We start from the raw sequence: 18,695 nt of genomic DNA, 5'->3' as shown, positions 1-18,695 counted from the left end.
TGGATACATGTATACACATGTAAAACTGTGGCCAACACACACACACACACACACACACACACACACACACGCACGCACATACAGTACACACGTACAGCACGGACGCACGCACACACACAGAATAGGACTAGAGGGTTCATGAACAATAAACCTATCCACACACATACACACAGCCAGACCTGGCTGAGTTCAGAGGTGTGTGTATGTGTGTGCGCGGACTATAGGAAGCCAATAGTGGCCTTTAGGCATACAAGGTGTCCATTGTCCTTCTAACCAAAGCACAAGGCGAACATACATGAATTGAATGCAGCACAAGACCTCGCTTCAACTCACACAGGCTGTTAATCTAAGCCACTCATAACCCCCTTTGTTTGAAACTAAGACGCCTAAATCAGGGCAAATATTAGACGAAAAAAAGGGGGAAAATAAATGTGTGTTGACGTCACAGTCACACGCAGTGTTGATTTCGTCGACAAATACTATGACGAAAAATGTTCGTCGACTATTACTTTTTTCACAGACGAAAACTAAATGGAAACTAAATTTAAACTAAGTCATGATGACTAAAACTAAGATAAAATATATTGACAATTTTCAAATAAAAACTAGACTAAAATGTTAGGAAGGTACTAGTGGACAAGAGATCCATAGTATAAGTCGTTTTACACTTGGTTGCATGTTGAAAATAGCCGATCTACAAGCTCACAACGCGTGCAACACGTTGTGAACTTGTAGAGCTGCTATTTTCAGCAAGTGTAAAATCAGCCATTAGGACGGCATCAACGCCCGCCAAAATACATTTTAGTCGACTAAATCAACTGTAGATAGTAGATTTAGTCGGCTAAAACTACGCTAAACACTAAAACATTCCAGGTGACTAAAATGTGACCAAAACGAAATGAAAACTATTCAAGAGACTATATGATTTAAAACTAAAATCAAAATTTGGCTGTCAAAAACAACACTTCTCCGGCCGACACCTGTGCGTGAGAGTGAGAGAGCTGCTCCAGGGTACATATAAGTAGCCTCTTGTCTCCCATTTGACACTAACCGTGCCCATGACTGCTCTCCAGCTGTTCTGGGCGCTATCACATTAAACATAATCATATCACAGACTCTGATCTCTCGTGGTATCCAACAGGGGGAAAGGAATGTCACAGTTGCTCGAATGAGGGTGTTTCTTTCCCCCGGTGAATTTCTTTTTTTTTTTGTCCAGAAAACACTCCTGAACTTGGAACTATTCTCTCTCTATCCATTTGTCCTTATGCTCTCCCTCTTTCCTCCTAGTCTACTTGCCTGAACCCAGCTGGCATTTTGAGTACCCTAACGTTTTATGTTAGAAATGTCGTGTCGTATGGTGTCCTCTCTCTCTCTCTCTCTCTCTCTCTCTCTCTCTCTCTCTCTCTCTCTCTTCAAAGAAACTTAGTTTACATTGCCAAAGCAAAAATGGAACAAAGCAATTAAGATACAACAATGTATGTACAAATAAGTATTGAATATAACATAGGAATAAAATAAAGGTGTAACCAGAGCTGGTTGGGACTTTGCTTGTGAAACTATAAAAAGCATTAATTGTGCATTTTCTGTCAGAGATAGTTGATTTATACTCCATTTATATACTTTGAAAGTTGACAGCATAATTGCATTCACTTAGTATAAAATATTCTCTCTCTCTCTCTCTCTCTCTCTCTCTCTCTCTCTATCTCTTTATCTGTTCCTATCTCTCCACCTTAATCTGTTCCTCTCTCTCTTTCAACTGATCTTTAGTGTCCTTTTTTTTCTCCTTTATCAGTGTTTCCCCTTTCACTTATTTTCAATGCATCTCTCCATTTGTCTCGATTACACCTCTCTCTCTCTCTCTCTCTCTCTCTCTCTCTCTCTCTCTCTCTCTCTCTCTCTCTCTCTCTCTCTCTCTCTCTCTCTCTCTCTCTCTCTCTCTCTCTCTCTCTCTCTCTCTCATTGGCCATGTCTGTCAGTGTGGCAGTGAGGCTGAGCTGGGAGATTGTAAATCACCATTAAGCACTTCATTAGATACGGCTGATTTATTAAAAGCCATGGTTTGCTCCCTTCCAGCCATATATTATACCACAGCCCTGAGACTTACTGTACACCAGGGGTGGGAAACTTTGACGATGGAGAGGGCCACAATAGTTCCACTCACTCCAGAGGACCACTATGGTTCCACACTCACTCCAGAGGACCACTATGGTTCCACACTCACTCCAGAGGGCCACTATAGTTCCACACTCACTCCAGAGGGCCACTATAGTTCCACACTCACTCCAGAGGGCCACTATAGTTCCACTCACTCCAGAGGGCCACTATAGTTCCACTCACTCCAGAGGGCCACTATAGTTCCACTCACTCCAGAGGGCTACTATATAGTTCCACTCACTCCAGAGGACCACTATAGTTCCACTCACTCCAGAGGGCTACTATATAGTTCCACTCACTCCAGAGGGCCACTATAGTTCCACTCACTCCAGAGGGCCACTATAGTTCCACTCACTCCAGAGGGCCACTATATAGTTCCACTCACTCCAGAGGGCTACTATATAGTTCCACTCACTCCAGAGGACCACTATGGTTCCACACTCACTCCAGAGGGCCACTATAGTTCCACTCACTCCAGAGGACCACTATAGTTCCACTCACTCCAGAGGTTGGTTCCACTATGGTTCCACACTCACTATATATATATATATATATATATATATATATATATATATATATATATATATATATATATATAGTGTGTGTGTGTGTGTGTGTGTGTGTGTGTGTGTGTGGGACATGAAAAATGACAATAACATTGTAATACTAATATTGCATGTGGCCCCCGGGGGCCCCCGGGCCGCCCGTTGTCCATGTATGAAAGTACAGCATGCATGCGGGGACATGCATAGTTGTGATGGGAACCTCAGACGGTTATGTGCAATAATTAATTTAACGGCATCCAGATGACAAACTACCGTTAAGAAGTTCTACTGTACTTAAGTATACTTTTGAGGTATATGTACTTACTTGAGTAATTTCCAATTTCCAATACTTGTACTTTATACTCCACACTCGGCTGCCATTCGAAACTGGCCTCCAACAATAAAGTCTGAGTTCCCCCCACCACCCCCTTTACCCCTAACTGTTTTCCGCTTTTTACCTCCTTACAATGACTTTGTTTGAAATGTACCCATTCTGCATACTGTTAATAAATACTTCAATCAATCAATCAAACATGTAACAGGACCGTACGCAGGATGGTAATATCCCGCTACTGCTTTTACTAAAAGGATCAACATGTAAAACTCAGCATGTGGTATTATTACGCCTTGTTATCGCATCATATCAGTGTTTCTTGATGTTGTTTTAAGATTAAAATCTCGACGCGTATCTATCGTTGAGTAAGGTACAAATTGGGTATAGGCTATGGCACGGTTTGGCACCACAATCATTTTGTGTGTGTGATCCAGGCTTTGGCATGGAGCCAGGCACCTCGGGGCTACACACACGCACACGCACACGCACACACACACACACACACACACACACACACACACACACACACACACACACACACACACACACACACACACACACACACACACACACACACACACACACACACACACACACACACACACACACACACACACACACACACACACACACACTCCTGCTGGTTTCACATTCACTACTGTTTATGGATGTCAAAAGTAAAGTGTTATAATTGTATGTACTTTGCACAGAGCATACTGGTTGCTTTCGAGCATCACAAATCACAATACATGCTGTATTATTTGTGTGAAAGCAGGAGACAATTCCAACGGTCATTACCAATTCTTCACTCTATAGCGTGTATTACAACTTGCAAGTAGAGATGACTCCATTCATTTATGGACAGACAGCTGTCTGGGTGACTACCATGTGAAACCCCCCCCCCAAAAAAACACGGATTAAATGATATAATTACCGGATTAAATGACATTAAAGAAAGACAGATTTTTACGTTCTGGCACAGGCGGGGGGTGGAGAATAGAACGGAATCCCACTTTCCTGGCATTAATATGGTTAAATCTCTGTCTCCACACCATTGTGTCCAACTCGGTTTGGTTCACAACATGTCACCTGCTCACTCCTCTGGTTTCCAGTGAACTATGGAACACTTATGGATTACCTACAGCTTAGACAGAAAACTATTATTGTCTTAGTATTATTGTCTCCTATCCTATCCCGGGCTTAACCGGGATAGGAGAGAAAATATACAGAGGCAAACACAAAGTGGAGATTTGTCTTTTTGATTTGATTGTAGGAGACAGCACACACTACACACGCACAAGCACACAGAGTTCTAGCACAAGACTAATTGTCTTTCACACGGAACAACAGCAGAAGATCAGGGGATTGAGCTGCATGGTGACATACAGCCACAGGTCAGCAGCAGGGCATTTTCACTCTCCATGTGTCATCATGAGGACATACTGTAGCTACATGGAGGCCAGTATGTGGTTCTCAAACATTTACATGTCAAGGACCCCCAAATTAGGCCGCGGATCCCCATTTGAAAGGATTTTGTGCTTATGCAGGGCGGGACCTCCATAGGAGACCATTTGAAAAATTTGAAAATAGCTAATTTATTAACTCATAAGTAAAGTGTGTACAAATTGACCACTCTGGATTTTACAATGTAGGCTTTTCCTGTACTTGTCTGAGAACCATTTAGTTTGTGAAAGGTTTGGCTGTGAAACTAGATCATAAATAGACATAATTTTATATCAGTGAGAATTCACACACTTGCTGACACACATGATCTGACACCTCGCACCAATAGTACAAAGGAACGGCCAGGCCAGTACAGCGAGGGCATACAATAATCTTGCTTATTAAGCAATTATTTGACCATGATCATATCATAAAAGTGATCACTTGTGGTCTCACGCTGTGAAGCACTGTATCTATTGTCCCCCCCCCCCCCCCCCCCCCTGCCCACGGAGAAGCCACTTCATTAGAGCGTTGTGGGTAATTGCCCCTTGCAGCTAGCCTGCAGTTTGAAGCTAACCAGGAGCGAAAGCCCCGTTGCGGCTTTGGCCACAATGGCTCTCATTGGATTAAGTTCGAGCGGGCTTTGTTAAGAGCTGCCACAAATCTAATCAAGGGAGAGACCTAAATTACACTAGCATGTACTTAACCGATCTGATCACTGTAACTGGGAAAGGCCGGTGGCAGGGGCGGGGAGAGGGGAGGGGAGGGGACGGGACCATGGTCTGACCATGGTATGAATGAAATGGAGCCGCCAGCAAAAGGCCGTTAGTTTAGTCTTGACTGATGGCAGTTTTTAAAATGAGATGCAGGGTGTTTGTCTTTTCCTTTGCTGTAATGAAACACTGTCATTAGGTGGATGCAATGTCATCAGAGTTGCATGTTAATCTCAACTGAGCTACGTCCGACGGGGTCAGCGCGCGGTAACGTGTCCGTGGGCTGAGATGAGAGCATAAAATGTAATCAGAGACGAGTGTAAAATGATTGTTAAACATCTGCATTATTTAATTTACAAGAAGTCTACACAATTAGAGAATGTAGAAGAATTGTTATTTTGTTTGCCTGATATCTGTCCTATCAGTGTATGGTACCAACATCAATACAGCATGGAATTGTGGACAAAATCTATCCAACGCCAACAAATTATTCTTTAGTTTTGGGTCTGAGAGGCTATAAATGTCATCAAATGGGGGTCCGTGGCTCAAATGCTCAATAAACAATGGGCCTTGAAAAGGGTTGAAAAAACCCACTGCTCTATTGGCGATTATCTCCTGTCCAAGTTTACACAGAGTGAGCCACAGAGTCCTGCATTCCAAGTTGCTCTGGATAAGCCAGTTAGCTAAGAGCCTAAAGTGACAGAAAACTGTCAGGATTTGAAAGACATTTTGTAGAATCTGGTCGTAAATGGATTAAGCTCATTCTGCAGATGAAAACCACTCTGAATGAGAGTGTCAGCTAAATGGCAAAAATATCAAGTAAAACGTATGTCAACCAACCTTACAGTCTGCCAAATCATGATGGTTAATTTACCCATACTGTAGGACAGGTTAGCCTGGGGTGTCTGGTGGTCCCCTCTGTGTTCACACCAGAGGGGAAGATATTTTCCTACTTGCTTCATTTGCATGATTGTGGTTGCTGGGTCACATTTTGTTCAAGTTCATTTTCCTATTTGCCTATTTATGCAAGTGACTCGAATGCTGTCAATCAGTATAATGTACACTACACATACTATGGAAATGGAAACGGTACCAAATACTGTAACACTGCAGTTTTAACCCAGCAGTTGTTTGTTTATACGTGAAATGTATCAAGATTGAGCAACTAAATCGTATATTCTATTTCTTGACTTAATTGTATATATCATTTTCAATGAAGCTGTCAAATACGCACAGCTGTGTGCCTGCCTGCCTGCCTGCCTGCCCGCTTGCCCGCCCGCCCGCCCGCCCGCCTGCCTGCCTGCCCGCCTGCCCGCCTGCCCGCCTGCCTGCCTGCCTGCCTGCCTGCCTGCCTGCCTGCCTGCCTGCCTGCCTGCCTGCCTGTGTGTAATCGCACCACATGAAAGTGGTGCGATTACAGAGGAAATCTTCGTTTCCTGTGCGAACACACTTTGAGAGTGTTCCGTTTCCAATTTACACTCTTAGTTAAATTAACACTGAGGATTTGATTGTAGGACAACAAGCCCCACGGGTGAAACATTTTTTAATTTTAAATTTACCTACATTACAAAGCAGTCCTGAAAAAACAAACCAGTGGAAAGGGTGTTTGCTCCAAGTCCAAAGCAGCAACGTGAGAAAAGTGAAACGGCACATTGTTCTAAGTCCAGCGTCCGTGAGGGGAATGATCTAAAGACCAGGTGTGACAACTTCCCCTGAGTTTGACCCTGACCTCGGACCCTGATGAACTCCACGGTTAAAACAGGAAGCAATTAACTAGAATAGTGTCACACTAAAGGTGGCGTTCCTTTGCAGACAGACAGCTCAAAGCAGGAGACAACAGTTGTTGCCATGGGAAGTAAGAAAAGACAAGTGGACACATTTTTAAGATGATTAACCACATTAACCCTTGCACCGCGATTTTGGGGCGAAGCTGAGTTTGTGAGTTTCTATATCAGCTATTTAATGTCGTACTGAAAACTACGGCTAGGGCCTGGGCCGTGGCTCAGCGGTCCAGGCACCCTGGCTGGTAGTCCAGTCTGGCAGTGTGCCGCGGGTTCGACTCCTGATCCCGACGGCCTTTACTGCATGTCACCCCCCATCTCTCTCCCCATTTCCTGTCAGCCTATACTTACTGTCTATCCCTCTATAAAAAATATAAAACATAAAGGCGAAAGCCACAAACAAACATTTAAGAAAAGGTTAAGTTTGAGTGTGTCAGCATAGCCGGCAGCCCTAATTTGGCCTTTCTATTTCTGTCTTTATGAAGACGGACAACTTTTGACAGGCAAAAGAGAGAGTGAAAGTGAGAGACAGGTGAGATTGTATTCCAGGACGGGTGCATGCATGTCAAAGTCCACATGTCTTAACTGTGTCGGGACACACATGCATCAAATAGTTTCACCACCTGTTTTGTTTTGGTTTATAACGCTGTCTCAGCGTGTCACTTTCTGTTTTCCTCATCTCGTGTTTGCTGTTGGAAGGGAGATGCTTTTATAAGCCTCCGTTTGATAATGCTGTTTTATCACCACATGCCTCTGTGTTATCATTGTGTAAATAATCTCAGCTAAATACATAAACAGACGGCATTAGGCGGCAGGGTGTGTGTGTGTGTGTGTGTGTGTGTGTGTGTGTGTGTGTGTGTGTGTGTGTGTGTGTGTGTGTGTGTGTGTGTGTGTGTGTGCGTGCGTGCGTGCGTGCGTGCGTGCGTGCGTGCGTGCATGCGTGTGTGCATGTGATTGCGATTGCATAGGCACACCCTGTGAACGAGCATAGTGAAATGAATGTGTATTGTGTACACAAATATAGATGCAAAAACACACACACACCCAGCCTACATACACTGAAATCACAAAAGTACACTGCATGATACATTTAGATAGCCTACATACTGTGATGTGTATATACGCACCAGCCATAAACATGCACACATAATGCCACACAGGTGACACCCACAGCCAAAATACTACAGAGAGCAAGAACAATGATCTGGTACAACCCACTTTCAAAACAAACATGGGTGAAATCTCCTTCTACAACACGGCCACCCAGGCGTGGAATACCCTCAAATGCAGCAAATCTGATTATCCCTTGATTGCTAACACTCATTTAGACTCCAGGCAGCACCTGGAGTCTAAATGAGCAATTAACAGGAGAGACTGTGCAGAAAACAAGAAACAAAATACATTGTCCTGCCCCTAGGGGGTTCTAAAACACTGATGCCAGAACAACTACTGTTGAGTTGCCCTGGAGGCTTCAAGGCTTCAAACCCATAGAGGGCTCTATGTAGCCTGGGGTCCAGCCTGCTGCATTCCGCCAATCTGAAATGTCACTTCGCAAATCAGTCTGGAGAGTCTCCTATAGGTGGGATATATGAAGGTTGAATGGAGCTGAGGCTTCTGATTGGTCTGTGGTGCGGGTTGAGAAAGAACACTAGCTTGACATATTGTATCAATGCGCACTGCGCAGCTACTGCTGTTGTCCTGCGACGACTCCTTATCATTCGCTAAACTCACCCCACACAGCTCTCATTTTTGTACTACTGACAGTGGACTACTGAATCGTTTACTTTTACCGTCTCGAACGGTGCTATTTTTGTCAACAATGAGAAGCATGGAAAGAGTGGCGTACGTTGGCTGATGACGTATCAGCAACAACGTGGCCACGTAACAGGTGACGTTATGAAATGCGTGTCAAGCAGCCTCTAGAGTTTGTCCCAGTGGAGCAGACAGTGCAGAGTTTGCCCCAGTGGAGCAGACAGTGCAGAGTTTGTCCCAGTGGAGCAGACAGTGCAGAGTTTGTCCCAGTGGAGCAGACAGTGCAGAGTTTGTCCCAGTGGAGCAGACAGTGCAGAGTTTGCCCCAGTGGAGCAGACAGTGCAGAGTTTGCCCCAGTGGAGCAGACAGTGCAGAGTTTGTCCCAGTGGAGCAGACAGTGCAGAGTTTGCCCCAGTGGAGCAGACAGTGCAGAGTTTGTCCCAGTGGAGCAGACAGTGCAGAGTTTGCCCCAGTGGAGCAGACAGTGCAGAGTTTGTCCCAGTGGAGCAGACAGTGCAGAGTTTGCCCCAGTGGAGCAGACAGTGCAGAGTTTGTCCCAGTGGAGCAGACAGTGCAGAGTTTGTCCCAGTGGAGCAGACAGTGCAGAGTTTGTCCTAGTGGAGCAGAGCAGTGGCAGAGCAATAGAATACTTTGTCCAAAGTGTGACAAAAATGTGAATTAGTTGAAGCGGCCTGGCCAAAAACAATATAAAATGGCAAAAAAAGGGAAAAAAGAAACAAAAACACTGCGTACATAAAAGTGGTTAAATATGAAATGATTTCAAATGATCTGCATGTCACCGTGCTATCCTCTTCTCCTCCTCTTTCTCCTCCCCCTCCTCCTCACTCATTCTCTCTCTCTCTCTCTCTCTCTCTCTCTCCTGATCATGCCTGTGCATTACCTCATAAGTCGGGGATCTGCTCAAAGCCACTAGCGGTCGCGCAACAGACAAAAGCGCTCATCTCCAGGAAGCCACTGCTGCTGCCTGCGGTTTCTCGGAGCGAGAGAAGAGACGGGGGGAAAAAGTGACTCATGAGCCCCACGGCTCCTTTCTTTCTTCTCCGCTCGGGGGATAAACGCAAGGGATGAAACGAAAGAAGGGGAAGATAATATTTAGAGCAGGCCCCATTTCAAGGGCAATAGAAGACAGAGAAAGTGGGGTACGAGCCTGGGTGGTTTTGAGGAGGGGCTGCATGGGGGTTTGGGGGGGGTGTATGAGAGGTCGTCGGTCGTCGGAGGGCCCTCGCGCTAGAGGGATTTGCCGTTTAAGTGTGTGTGTGTGTATGTGGGGGGGGAGGGTGCTGAACAACTGCTGCTGCTGCTAGTGATACCCCTCCCACACACACACTTACTTTTGAGTCGTTACCAAAAAGAAAGAAAAAAAGCCAGCGTGTCTCTCCACAGCCCACCAGCCTCTTCAAAGTAAAACCACATGGGAGTCGGACGAGATGTTGACGAGGCATGATAGTGCAAAAAACACTCAACATACAGTACAAACAGGCACACGCGGACCACACAAACAAATACATCATAGGCTGCACAAACACACATGTGAAAATGCTAAATACATGCTTTGGATAAAAAGCGCTATATATAAATGCACCGTTCACCATTTACATGCCATAATACACAGTCAGTACATTCACACACACACACACACACACACACACACACACACACACACACACACACACACACACACACACACACACACACACACACACACACACACACACACACACACACACACACACACACACACACACACACACACACACACACACACACACACACACACACACACACACACACACACACACACACACACACACACACACACACACGGAAAACGCAAAGTCCAGACTTTATACCTGGACTAGAATTGAACTCCTTGTCAAAAACAAGGAATGTCTCACATTAAAATGGTGAGACATTGATTTGTGTGGAATTCTAAATCTAATAATTTATCCAAATGTCCTGGGCTGGCCCAAACGTTCCACATAGTGGACACACATCTTGAGGTTACGCACCATGAAGTAACTTAGATGACAGGAAACAACAGTAAATTCTGTTATATTATCTCATTAGAAGGTCCTGATTTGTCTAATGGACGTAATAAAGTGGAGTTAATTTACAAAGGCAGAGTTAAAGAGGGGGAAAAAAAGGGCACAGCGAACATTGTTAAAGGCCTTTTTTGGGGGGAAGCCAAACAAGCGACCACATAGGGTTCATTAGCTTGTTAGCTCATTAGCTCACCACAAATCAGTCTGATGCTGATTCGGGGCCAAGTGCCTTAGTCACTTTTCTAACTATTTGGAAATGACTGTCATTAGCTTGACCGCATTTAACAACAGAACTTACCGCACCCAAATGGCCAAAGAAGCCACTATACGAAAGAACACCCTTGCTTTTTGAAACAAATAGTTATATTGAGTGTCACTTATTGTCTTAAATAAATTAACTAAGCATTGATGGGAAGACAGAAATGTATCTAATAAGTCTTAAATGTAAGGATAATGGTGTCTTTAATGTTGATGATGCTAATTAGCTTTGGAATAAACAAATCACTACTTGAAATGAGCCAGAACAATCTTAATGTTAGATTGTTTATATCATTTACAATCAAAAGGCATCTTAAGTCATTGATACATGTATTCCTCTGCAACGATATCAGCAGGACAAATCATTGCAAACTCAAATGTTCAGATTCTCTGTATTGTTAAATTACTCTAATTTGTGTGTGTCATATGTGAATACATAAATACATTTATTATTAATAATTATTTAAAAAAACTAGACGGACGGACGGACGGATGGACAGACAGACGGTGCATTTATAGATAGATGGCGCATTTATAGATAGATAGATAGATAGATAGATAGATAGATAGATAGATAGATAGATAGATAGATAGATAGATAGATAGATAGATAGATAGATAGATAGATAGATAGAAGATCTACAATCTACAAAGTGGATAATTGCAGAATATGTTGAACAATGTTGTGAAACCTTTTGAAGACTCAAGTTAAAGTCCATTTCAACCTAATGCAAGTATAAGCCCATAAATGACCACTAGCTGTCACGACAGGATTTGTACTCCATGAGCACAGTAATTTTGTTAGGGGTGTCCACCTTTGTCATGTCACCGCTGTGTAATTGCATTTGAAAGGCAATTGCATGTTAAAAGGGACAATAATGCAATTTCAGATTTCCCACTGAGCTTGATATAATTAAGGGAGTTTAGATGAAATTTAAAACGCTGGTCCTAAGTGGCCCACATTTTGCTTATCATGTCAGAATTCCTTATACTTCAAACAAATTAGTGCTGCTGCAGCAGAAAGAAAGAAGAGGTAAAACTCTAGAAAGGCCGACGTAAATGACTCTTTGATTTGTTCATTGGATGTTTTCATTGTATTAAAGTGGCTTCCACCGTGACCTGCCATCTATACCACAAGATCAGTGCTGGGCAACAGTGTTGATATTAGTTTTGGTCATAGTCTCTTGAATAGGTTTCATTTAGTTTTTTAGTCACATTTTAGTCACCTGGAATGTTTTAGTGTTTGTCCAGTTTTTTTAATATTATAAGATTTTAATCTCCAGTTGATTTAGTCGACTAAAATGTATTTTGGCGGGCTTTGATGCAGTCGTAATATGCTGATTTTTCACTCACAACGCTGCGACGCGTTGTGAGCTTATGGATTGTCTATTTTCAGCATGCAAGTGTAAAATGACTTATACTGGCTTATACTCTTGTCCACTAACATTTTGGTCTAGTTTTTATTTGTTGATGAAATTGCCAATATATTTAGCCTTTGTCATCATAGCTTAGTTGTCATTTAGTTTCCATTTAGTTTTCGTCAGTGAAAAATGTAGTCGACGAACATTTTTTGTCATAGTATTAGTCGACGAAATCAACACTGGTGGTATTGGTGCAGACTGGCAGTACATATTATCACACCCACCTAACCACACACGCACGCACGCATGCACGCACGTGCGCGCACACACGCACGCACACAGACACACACACACACACACACACACAGACACAGACACGCATGCATGCACGTTATCTCTCTCTGTTCAAGCCATCAAGAGCAATACTCTGGCTTAATTTGGGCTAGTGTTACCTCAAGCACCATTCGACTTCCAGATATGATCTTTATACTACTAGCTCACGGGGAGAAAGAAAAGTCCATTTAAAAAAAAGGCACTAAACTACTGCAGGTCACCCTCCTCCTACACAGCACTGAAAGGTTCCTGGACCGTTGCCTGTTCTGTTCCGAGTTCTTGTTTTTTTTAAAGACAGGAGGCCTTTCATCAGGCCAGTGAAAGCTTACTATTGAGGAGCGTGTACGGGACAGAATACAGTGGAGGTCTGCACTGCAGCGCTAGCTGCTACGGAATGGACCAATCAAAAGCTTTCTGTGTTTGTGTGTGTACCGGCGGTACTGGGTGGGAGAGTTGGTGAACCGACACGCACAAAGTCAAGTACAGTTTTGTTAACCTGGACCGTGACAAGTTGACAACGCACACACGAGCGCACGCACGCACGCACGCACGCACGCACGCACGCACGCACGCACGCAACACAATGGCATGTTCTTATGAACACTGAAGGAACAACACCGGAAAATCCATTTTAACAAATTTGTTAACCCATGTGAACTTCTTCTTTTTCATGAACAGGGGAATTACTTTTCATTTACGTCTAATGCATGGCCTGCTACAGCCAACGTATAACTATAGTCTACTATCTTGTTTCAGACACTGACAAAACATTGACCGACATCTTGAAAGGACTGATGTTCATAATACACAACTGTCTAGATAAGATAAAAGAAGTGGTGAGAGGGATACTGATAGTGTTGCGTTTACTTGCGCACCAAGAGTCACTTACAGAAATATAGAGAAATAAAGAGTCACTTACAGAAATGTAGAGACTTCAACTCCAACACCCTCTTCTCACTTGTCGATGAGTTTAGAATGCATGAACGGCACCTTCAAAAAAGAAAAGAAAAACAAAAGAAACCATTATGATTTATTGTTAGGATTCTTCTAGTGTGATATAAATATGCGGCATTAGGGTTATATGCAATTATAGCTTACACAATACACACTTTATTACATCGATATCTGGTGAGTACTAAACAATTTTTGAGAAAACAAAGTATTAAATATATTCAGTGTGAAATGATCCGCAGCATTGCCCGGCCTATAAACCCACTCCTCCTTTCTGAAGTGCGTGTCAAGGATACAACAGTTCTCCTGTCTGTGAAAAACCCTCTTAACAGGAGGAACAGTAGATGCTCTCACGGGGCTCTTTCGTCGTGCAAACAACCACAAACACATGCAGCCACGCAAACTTCAACAAACGTTGAGATGTGAAATGCTTGCACGGTATAGCTTTGAAGTGGAATAAAGTGGTTACGATCCCGTCCTAATACAGTTAGCACTGACTGGCGTCAGCAACGCACAGAGAGAGAGCTCGTTCGTTCGCTCTCAGAATCCCAATCAGGTTTTGAGAGAAGAGAAGAAAGTAAATGAATTGAAAAGAATTTGTTGTATTGGTCGCATCAGGTGGGAAAATCTGCTTTCCTTGGCCATGACTGCTGACCTGGGGTCAGATACACATGCACACACACACTGTCACGCACGCATAAACACAAACACACACACACACGCACACAAGCACGCACAAACGCATGTCAAAGGGGTAGAATTGTACATTTGGCTGGCTTAAAGCTTTGAAGGTAACCATGTCCTAAACAGGATATGAGGAGAGGTCGTAATGAAAGAAGCTTCCTCTGTCCCTCTAATGTATACCTAACCGGTAGTCAGTTAACGGCTTTAAGAGCTTGTTAAAAACACATTTGTTTCAGAAGCATTTTGTCTCAAGAAGTTTTTTTACCTGACTCACTTTGTGCAGGTCAAAGTTTTGCAGGTCAAATTATTGCTCTTATACGTTTTAACTTATACGTTTTAACTAGATGAACCCGACTTTTCTGACTTAACACATTTTGGACGGGAACGCATGGGGCAGCTTTTAACCACTATTAACTATTCATTTAAACTTTAGCTGTTGAAAAATAGCTCATAGCGTGCTGCGCTATGAGCTTGTAGATCTGCTATTTTTTGAAAAATCGTGAAAACGTTTTTAACTTTATCTTTGCTTCTGGTGGGTTCCTGGAACAACATATTTTGAGATTGGGGTCAATTACATATAATTTGCGTAATTCTGCGAAGAACAACTCAAAACCCGGTGTGGCCCGATATACACACTACTGAAAGCACAAAAGCATTTTTTATTTTATTTTTCCCCCCCATAAATTGCCCTACAAGAGATGGAAGTGGAAAACAGAAGTGAACAAATAAAATTAACCCACCCAAACAAACCCACCGAAAAATGAGCATCTGTAACTTTGAGAGTAAAACACTGTGTCCATCTGTAACTCTGAGAGTAAACCCCTGTGTTCATCTGTAACTCTGAGAGTAAAACCTTTGTGTTCATCTGTATCTCTGAGAGAATACAGTACAAATGTAAACTGTCACACTCAGGATGTCACTGTGTAGGAATCCCTTGAGCATCACTCGCACTCCTCGTCTCTCGCTGACCCGTCTGAACACGTTCCAGCTCTCTCTCTCTCTCTGCAGAACCAGTAATTGTCTCCACCAGGCCGCAGCGCTAGGGGTCATCAGTCATCACCATGTTGGCTTGTGGTGGACATTTTTGTCAAAAAAAAAAATTTGCCACGGACATACACAATGAGTGGACATTATATTACCAGAAACGCATAAATAGATATGAATAACAGGTCTGTAACTCTGAGAGTGTTTGCATAGTTGGACTTTTGGTTGGACTTACAGGGGTCCTTGCAAATAAAACATTTGATTAATAGTGGACTCCTAATGTGATGTAATAATAAATAATTCTGGAGAAAACCTGGAAACTTGACATTCAGTAAGTGGGTATAAAATTTGAACATTATAATCGTGTGTAGAACAGAAAATCTATACAACTTGTCACGGACAAGACCAAGTCTTTGCCATGGACACATTTGTCCGTGTATGGACATGTTGGTGAACCCTGTGCCGAAGGCATGGGGAGATTATGTTTTGCACTCCGTCCGTGTGTCCGTCTGTGTACAGCTAATCTCCGGCACCATTGGCCCGGTCAATGCCAAACTGTGCACACTCTCCCTGGATGCCAACGACAAACCTCTGCCCCACAACTTCCTGTTACAGTGCCACCATGAGGCCGATTTCTTGCTAAACACATTTCTTTATATTACTCATACAAATTTTATCGATACATCACGCAAATTGGTATACACTATGTCTACAGTCATGTGCTCAATACAAACCTGTCTACTTCCCCATATTCCATCCCCATTGGCTAAGATTGGCTTACAAAGTTTGCAGGATTGGACATTTTTTCTAGTTCCTCTCCTCTCCTCTCCTCTCCTCTCCTCTCCTCTCCTCTCCTCTCCTCTCCTCTCCTCTCCTCTCCTCTCCACCCCTCTCCTCTCCTCTCCTCTCCTCTTCTGCCACTCGACAGACACTTCCCTGAATGCCACTCATCTGCAGATGGCTGCACCCTGACACCTGGAGCACGCTGGGTAATCAGAGAGACAGACAGCTGGATGTGAGTGAGAGACGCACGCTGACATTCTGTATGGGACAGTAACCCCATAGTAGGCCTACACATACACTATACACATTTCTACACCTGTACACACACCTGTACTCTCTCTCTCTCTCTCTCTCTCTCTCTAATGGGTATGGCACATCGTAAAACACGAGGTGCTTTGTGTGCGCATGCGTGTGCGTGCGTGTGTGTGTGTGTGTGTGTCATGCTGTACACTATAGGTGACAAACTCCCTACACTTGCAGGCCTCTCATGAATGGACAGATCGAACCTCAGTCTCTGCTTGCCTGAGCCATGCAAAAGCATCCATCCATTCATCTTCAACCGCTTATCCATAGTCGGGTCGCGGGGGCAACAGCTCCTCCAGAGAGCTCCAGACTTCCCTCTCCAGAGCAACATTAGTAACTTCCCCCTGGGGGATTCCGTGGCGTTCCAAGGCCAGTGTGTAGGGTGAAATCCCTCCATCTCATCATTGGTCTGCCCCGGGGTCTCCTCCCAGTGGGACGTGCCTCGAGGACCTCCCTAGGGAGACGCCCAAGAGGCATCCTAACCAGATGCCCGACTCTTCTCAGCGACTCTTCTCCGAGTATTTCTCGCGTGACTTCTCACCCTATCTGTAAGGGATATGCCAGAAAACTCATTTTGGCCGCTTGTATTCGCGACCTAATTCCAGGACCTAATTTTGGTCATGACCCACACCTCATGACCATAGGTGATGCCAAATGCCAAAGCATTGAATTGAGAATTTAGGTTCATACATTTTCGAAGAGAGGATAGCAGAGCGATAAGATACAAGCCGCCACAGTGGAGGAGATACAATGAAAGGCCTTCTGCTGCCACACGCACACATGCACGCACGCACGCACACACGCACACACACACACACACACACACACACACACACACACACACACACACACACACACACACACACACACACACACACACACACACACACACACACACACACACACACACACACACACACACACACACACACACACACACACAGAGGGAGTAACATCATTGAGTTACTGAAAAGACTGGAGCCCTTCCAGCCTCTGTCAGCCACAGCTGGCCTTGGCCTCACTCGATGACAGGACACACACGCACACGCGCGCACACGCGCGTGCACACACACACACACACACACACACACACACACACACACACACACACACACACACGACAGATATAGATGGTCATATGCAAAGAAATGCAACCATGCAATGCACACATTCTCTCTGGCTATGTGTCTATCTGTCATGCACACACACACACACACACACACACACACACACACACACACACACACACATACTGTGTACACTGCACTACACAGTACAATTCTCAGTGTCAATCTTATTCAAAATGTTTGTATATCCTATCACTCTCACTCACTGACCAAAATAGTGAACATACAATACTGTACTGTACTGTACTGCACTGTACACGTACGTACGTACACACACACACACACACACACACACACACACACACACACACACACACACACACACACACACACACACACACATGTGCAGGCCTATATAGTGGTATTACAGCTCCTGTCCGGCTCTGACAGAGGAGATGCAGAAGAGAAGGTCAGGCTATAAACTTGTTGCAGCCTCCTCCTCCCTCCTGACAACTGCAGGAAACACTAGCTACCTTTTTGGCCTGGCTCCCTTGCAGCTGTAAAACGGCACATGTTGAACTAACTAACGCTCGCTCGCTCCAGCAGGCAGGCAGGCGGACGGCAGCACGGCCGGAGCACCTGTTTGGACAGAGAGAGCTGGTGGTAGGTGGACTCATATAGCTTGACAGTTACACGCTCTCCCGAAGGGCCGGGGGAAACATGCTCCGTTGTTATACGACCTCTCTGCTGCTTGTTGCACAACTGTGTCGTGTTGTGTTTTCTTTCTAGGTCAGTATATAGTTCTCAAACGTGTTCATGAGGTCACTGGACTGACCTCATGCTTCTTTCAATGCATGAGGAGTCCAAGGCGCTTCTTTTCACCTGACGGGGGGGGGGGAGGGGGGGTAGTTTCCCCGGTTGGACGTTGCGCGTGGAAGGAACATGTTATTCCAACCAGTTCCTTTCCCCTCCACCAGGCTCCCCGGTTAGCCAGGGGGAGGCAGTTTAGAGACCAGGCCATTACTGCATGTTTTTTGTGAGGGTACCTACGGGGAGAACATGCAAACTCCACACAGAAAGGCCCTTTCGCCAACCCCACCTCGGGTATGGGCACTGAGGACGCGGAGGAGAGAACACAGCCCTCAGCGCCCACAGCGTCTGCAGCATGAATGGAACCCAGGACCTT

At 44.4% G+C, this 18,695-nt stretch overlaps 1 protein-coding gene across 5 annotated transcripts in view; it reads right to left on the bottom strand.

Annotated features, from left to right (window-relative positions):
- Nucleotides 1-18,695, bottom strand: part of LOC308314803 (transcription factor SOX-6-like) — a 161,584-nt gene that overhangs the window by 122,485 nt on the left and 20,404 nt on the right. For 4 of the 5 annotated variants that reach the window (XR_013963988.1, XR_013963989.1, XM_080762506.1 and 1 more), the window contains exon 2: nucleotides 13,657-13,727. The gene's annotated coding sequence lies outside the window, so the exon portion shown is untranslated. Of the gene's footprint in view, nucleotides 1-13,656; nucleotides 13,728-16,137; nucleotides 16,188-18,695 lie in introns of those variants that run through there. The other variant, XM_080762507.1, reaches the window with a different exon arrangement.

This window comes from Protomyctophum bolini (genome assembly GCF_963924005.1).
Source record: "Protomyctophum bolini genome assembly, chromosome: 4".
NCBI classification, from domain to species: Eukaryota; Metazoa; Chordata; class Actinopteri; order Myctophiformes; family Myctophidae; genus Protomyctophum; species Protomyctophum bolini.
Note: the sequence above shows the minus strand (reverse complement) of the source record. Positions and strands in the feature narration are given on the sequence as shown.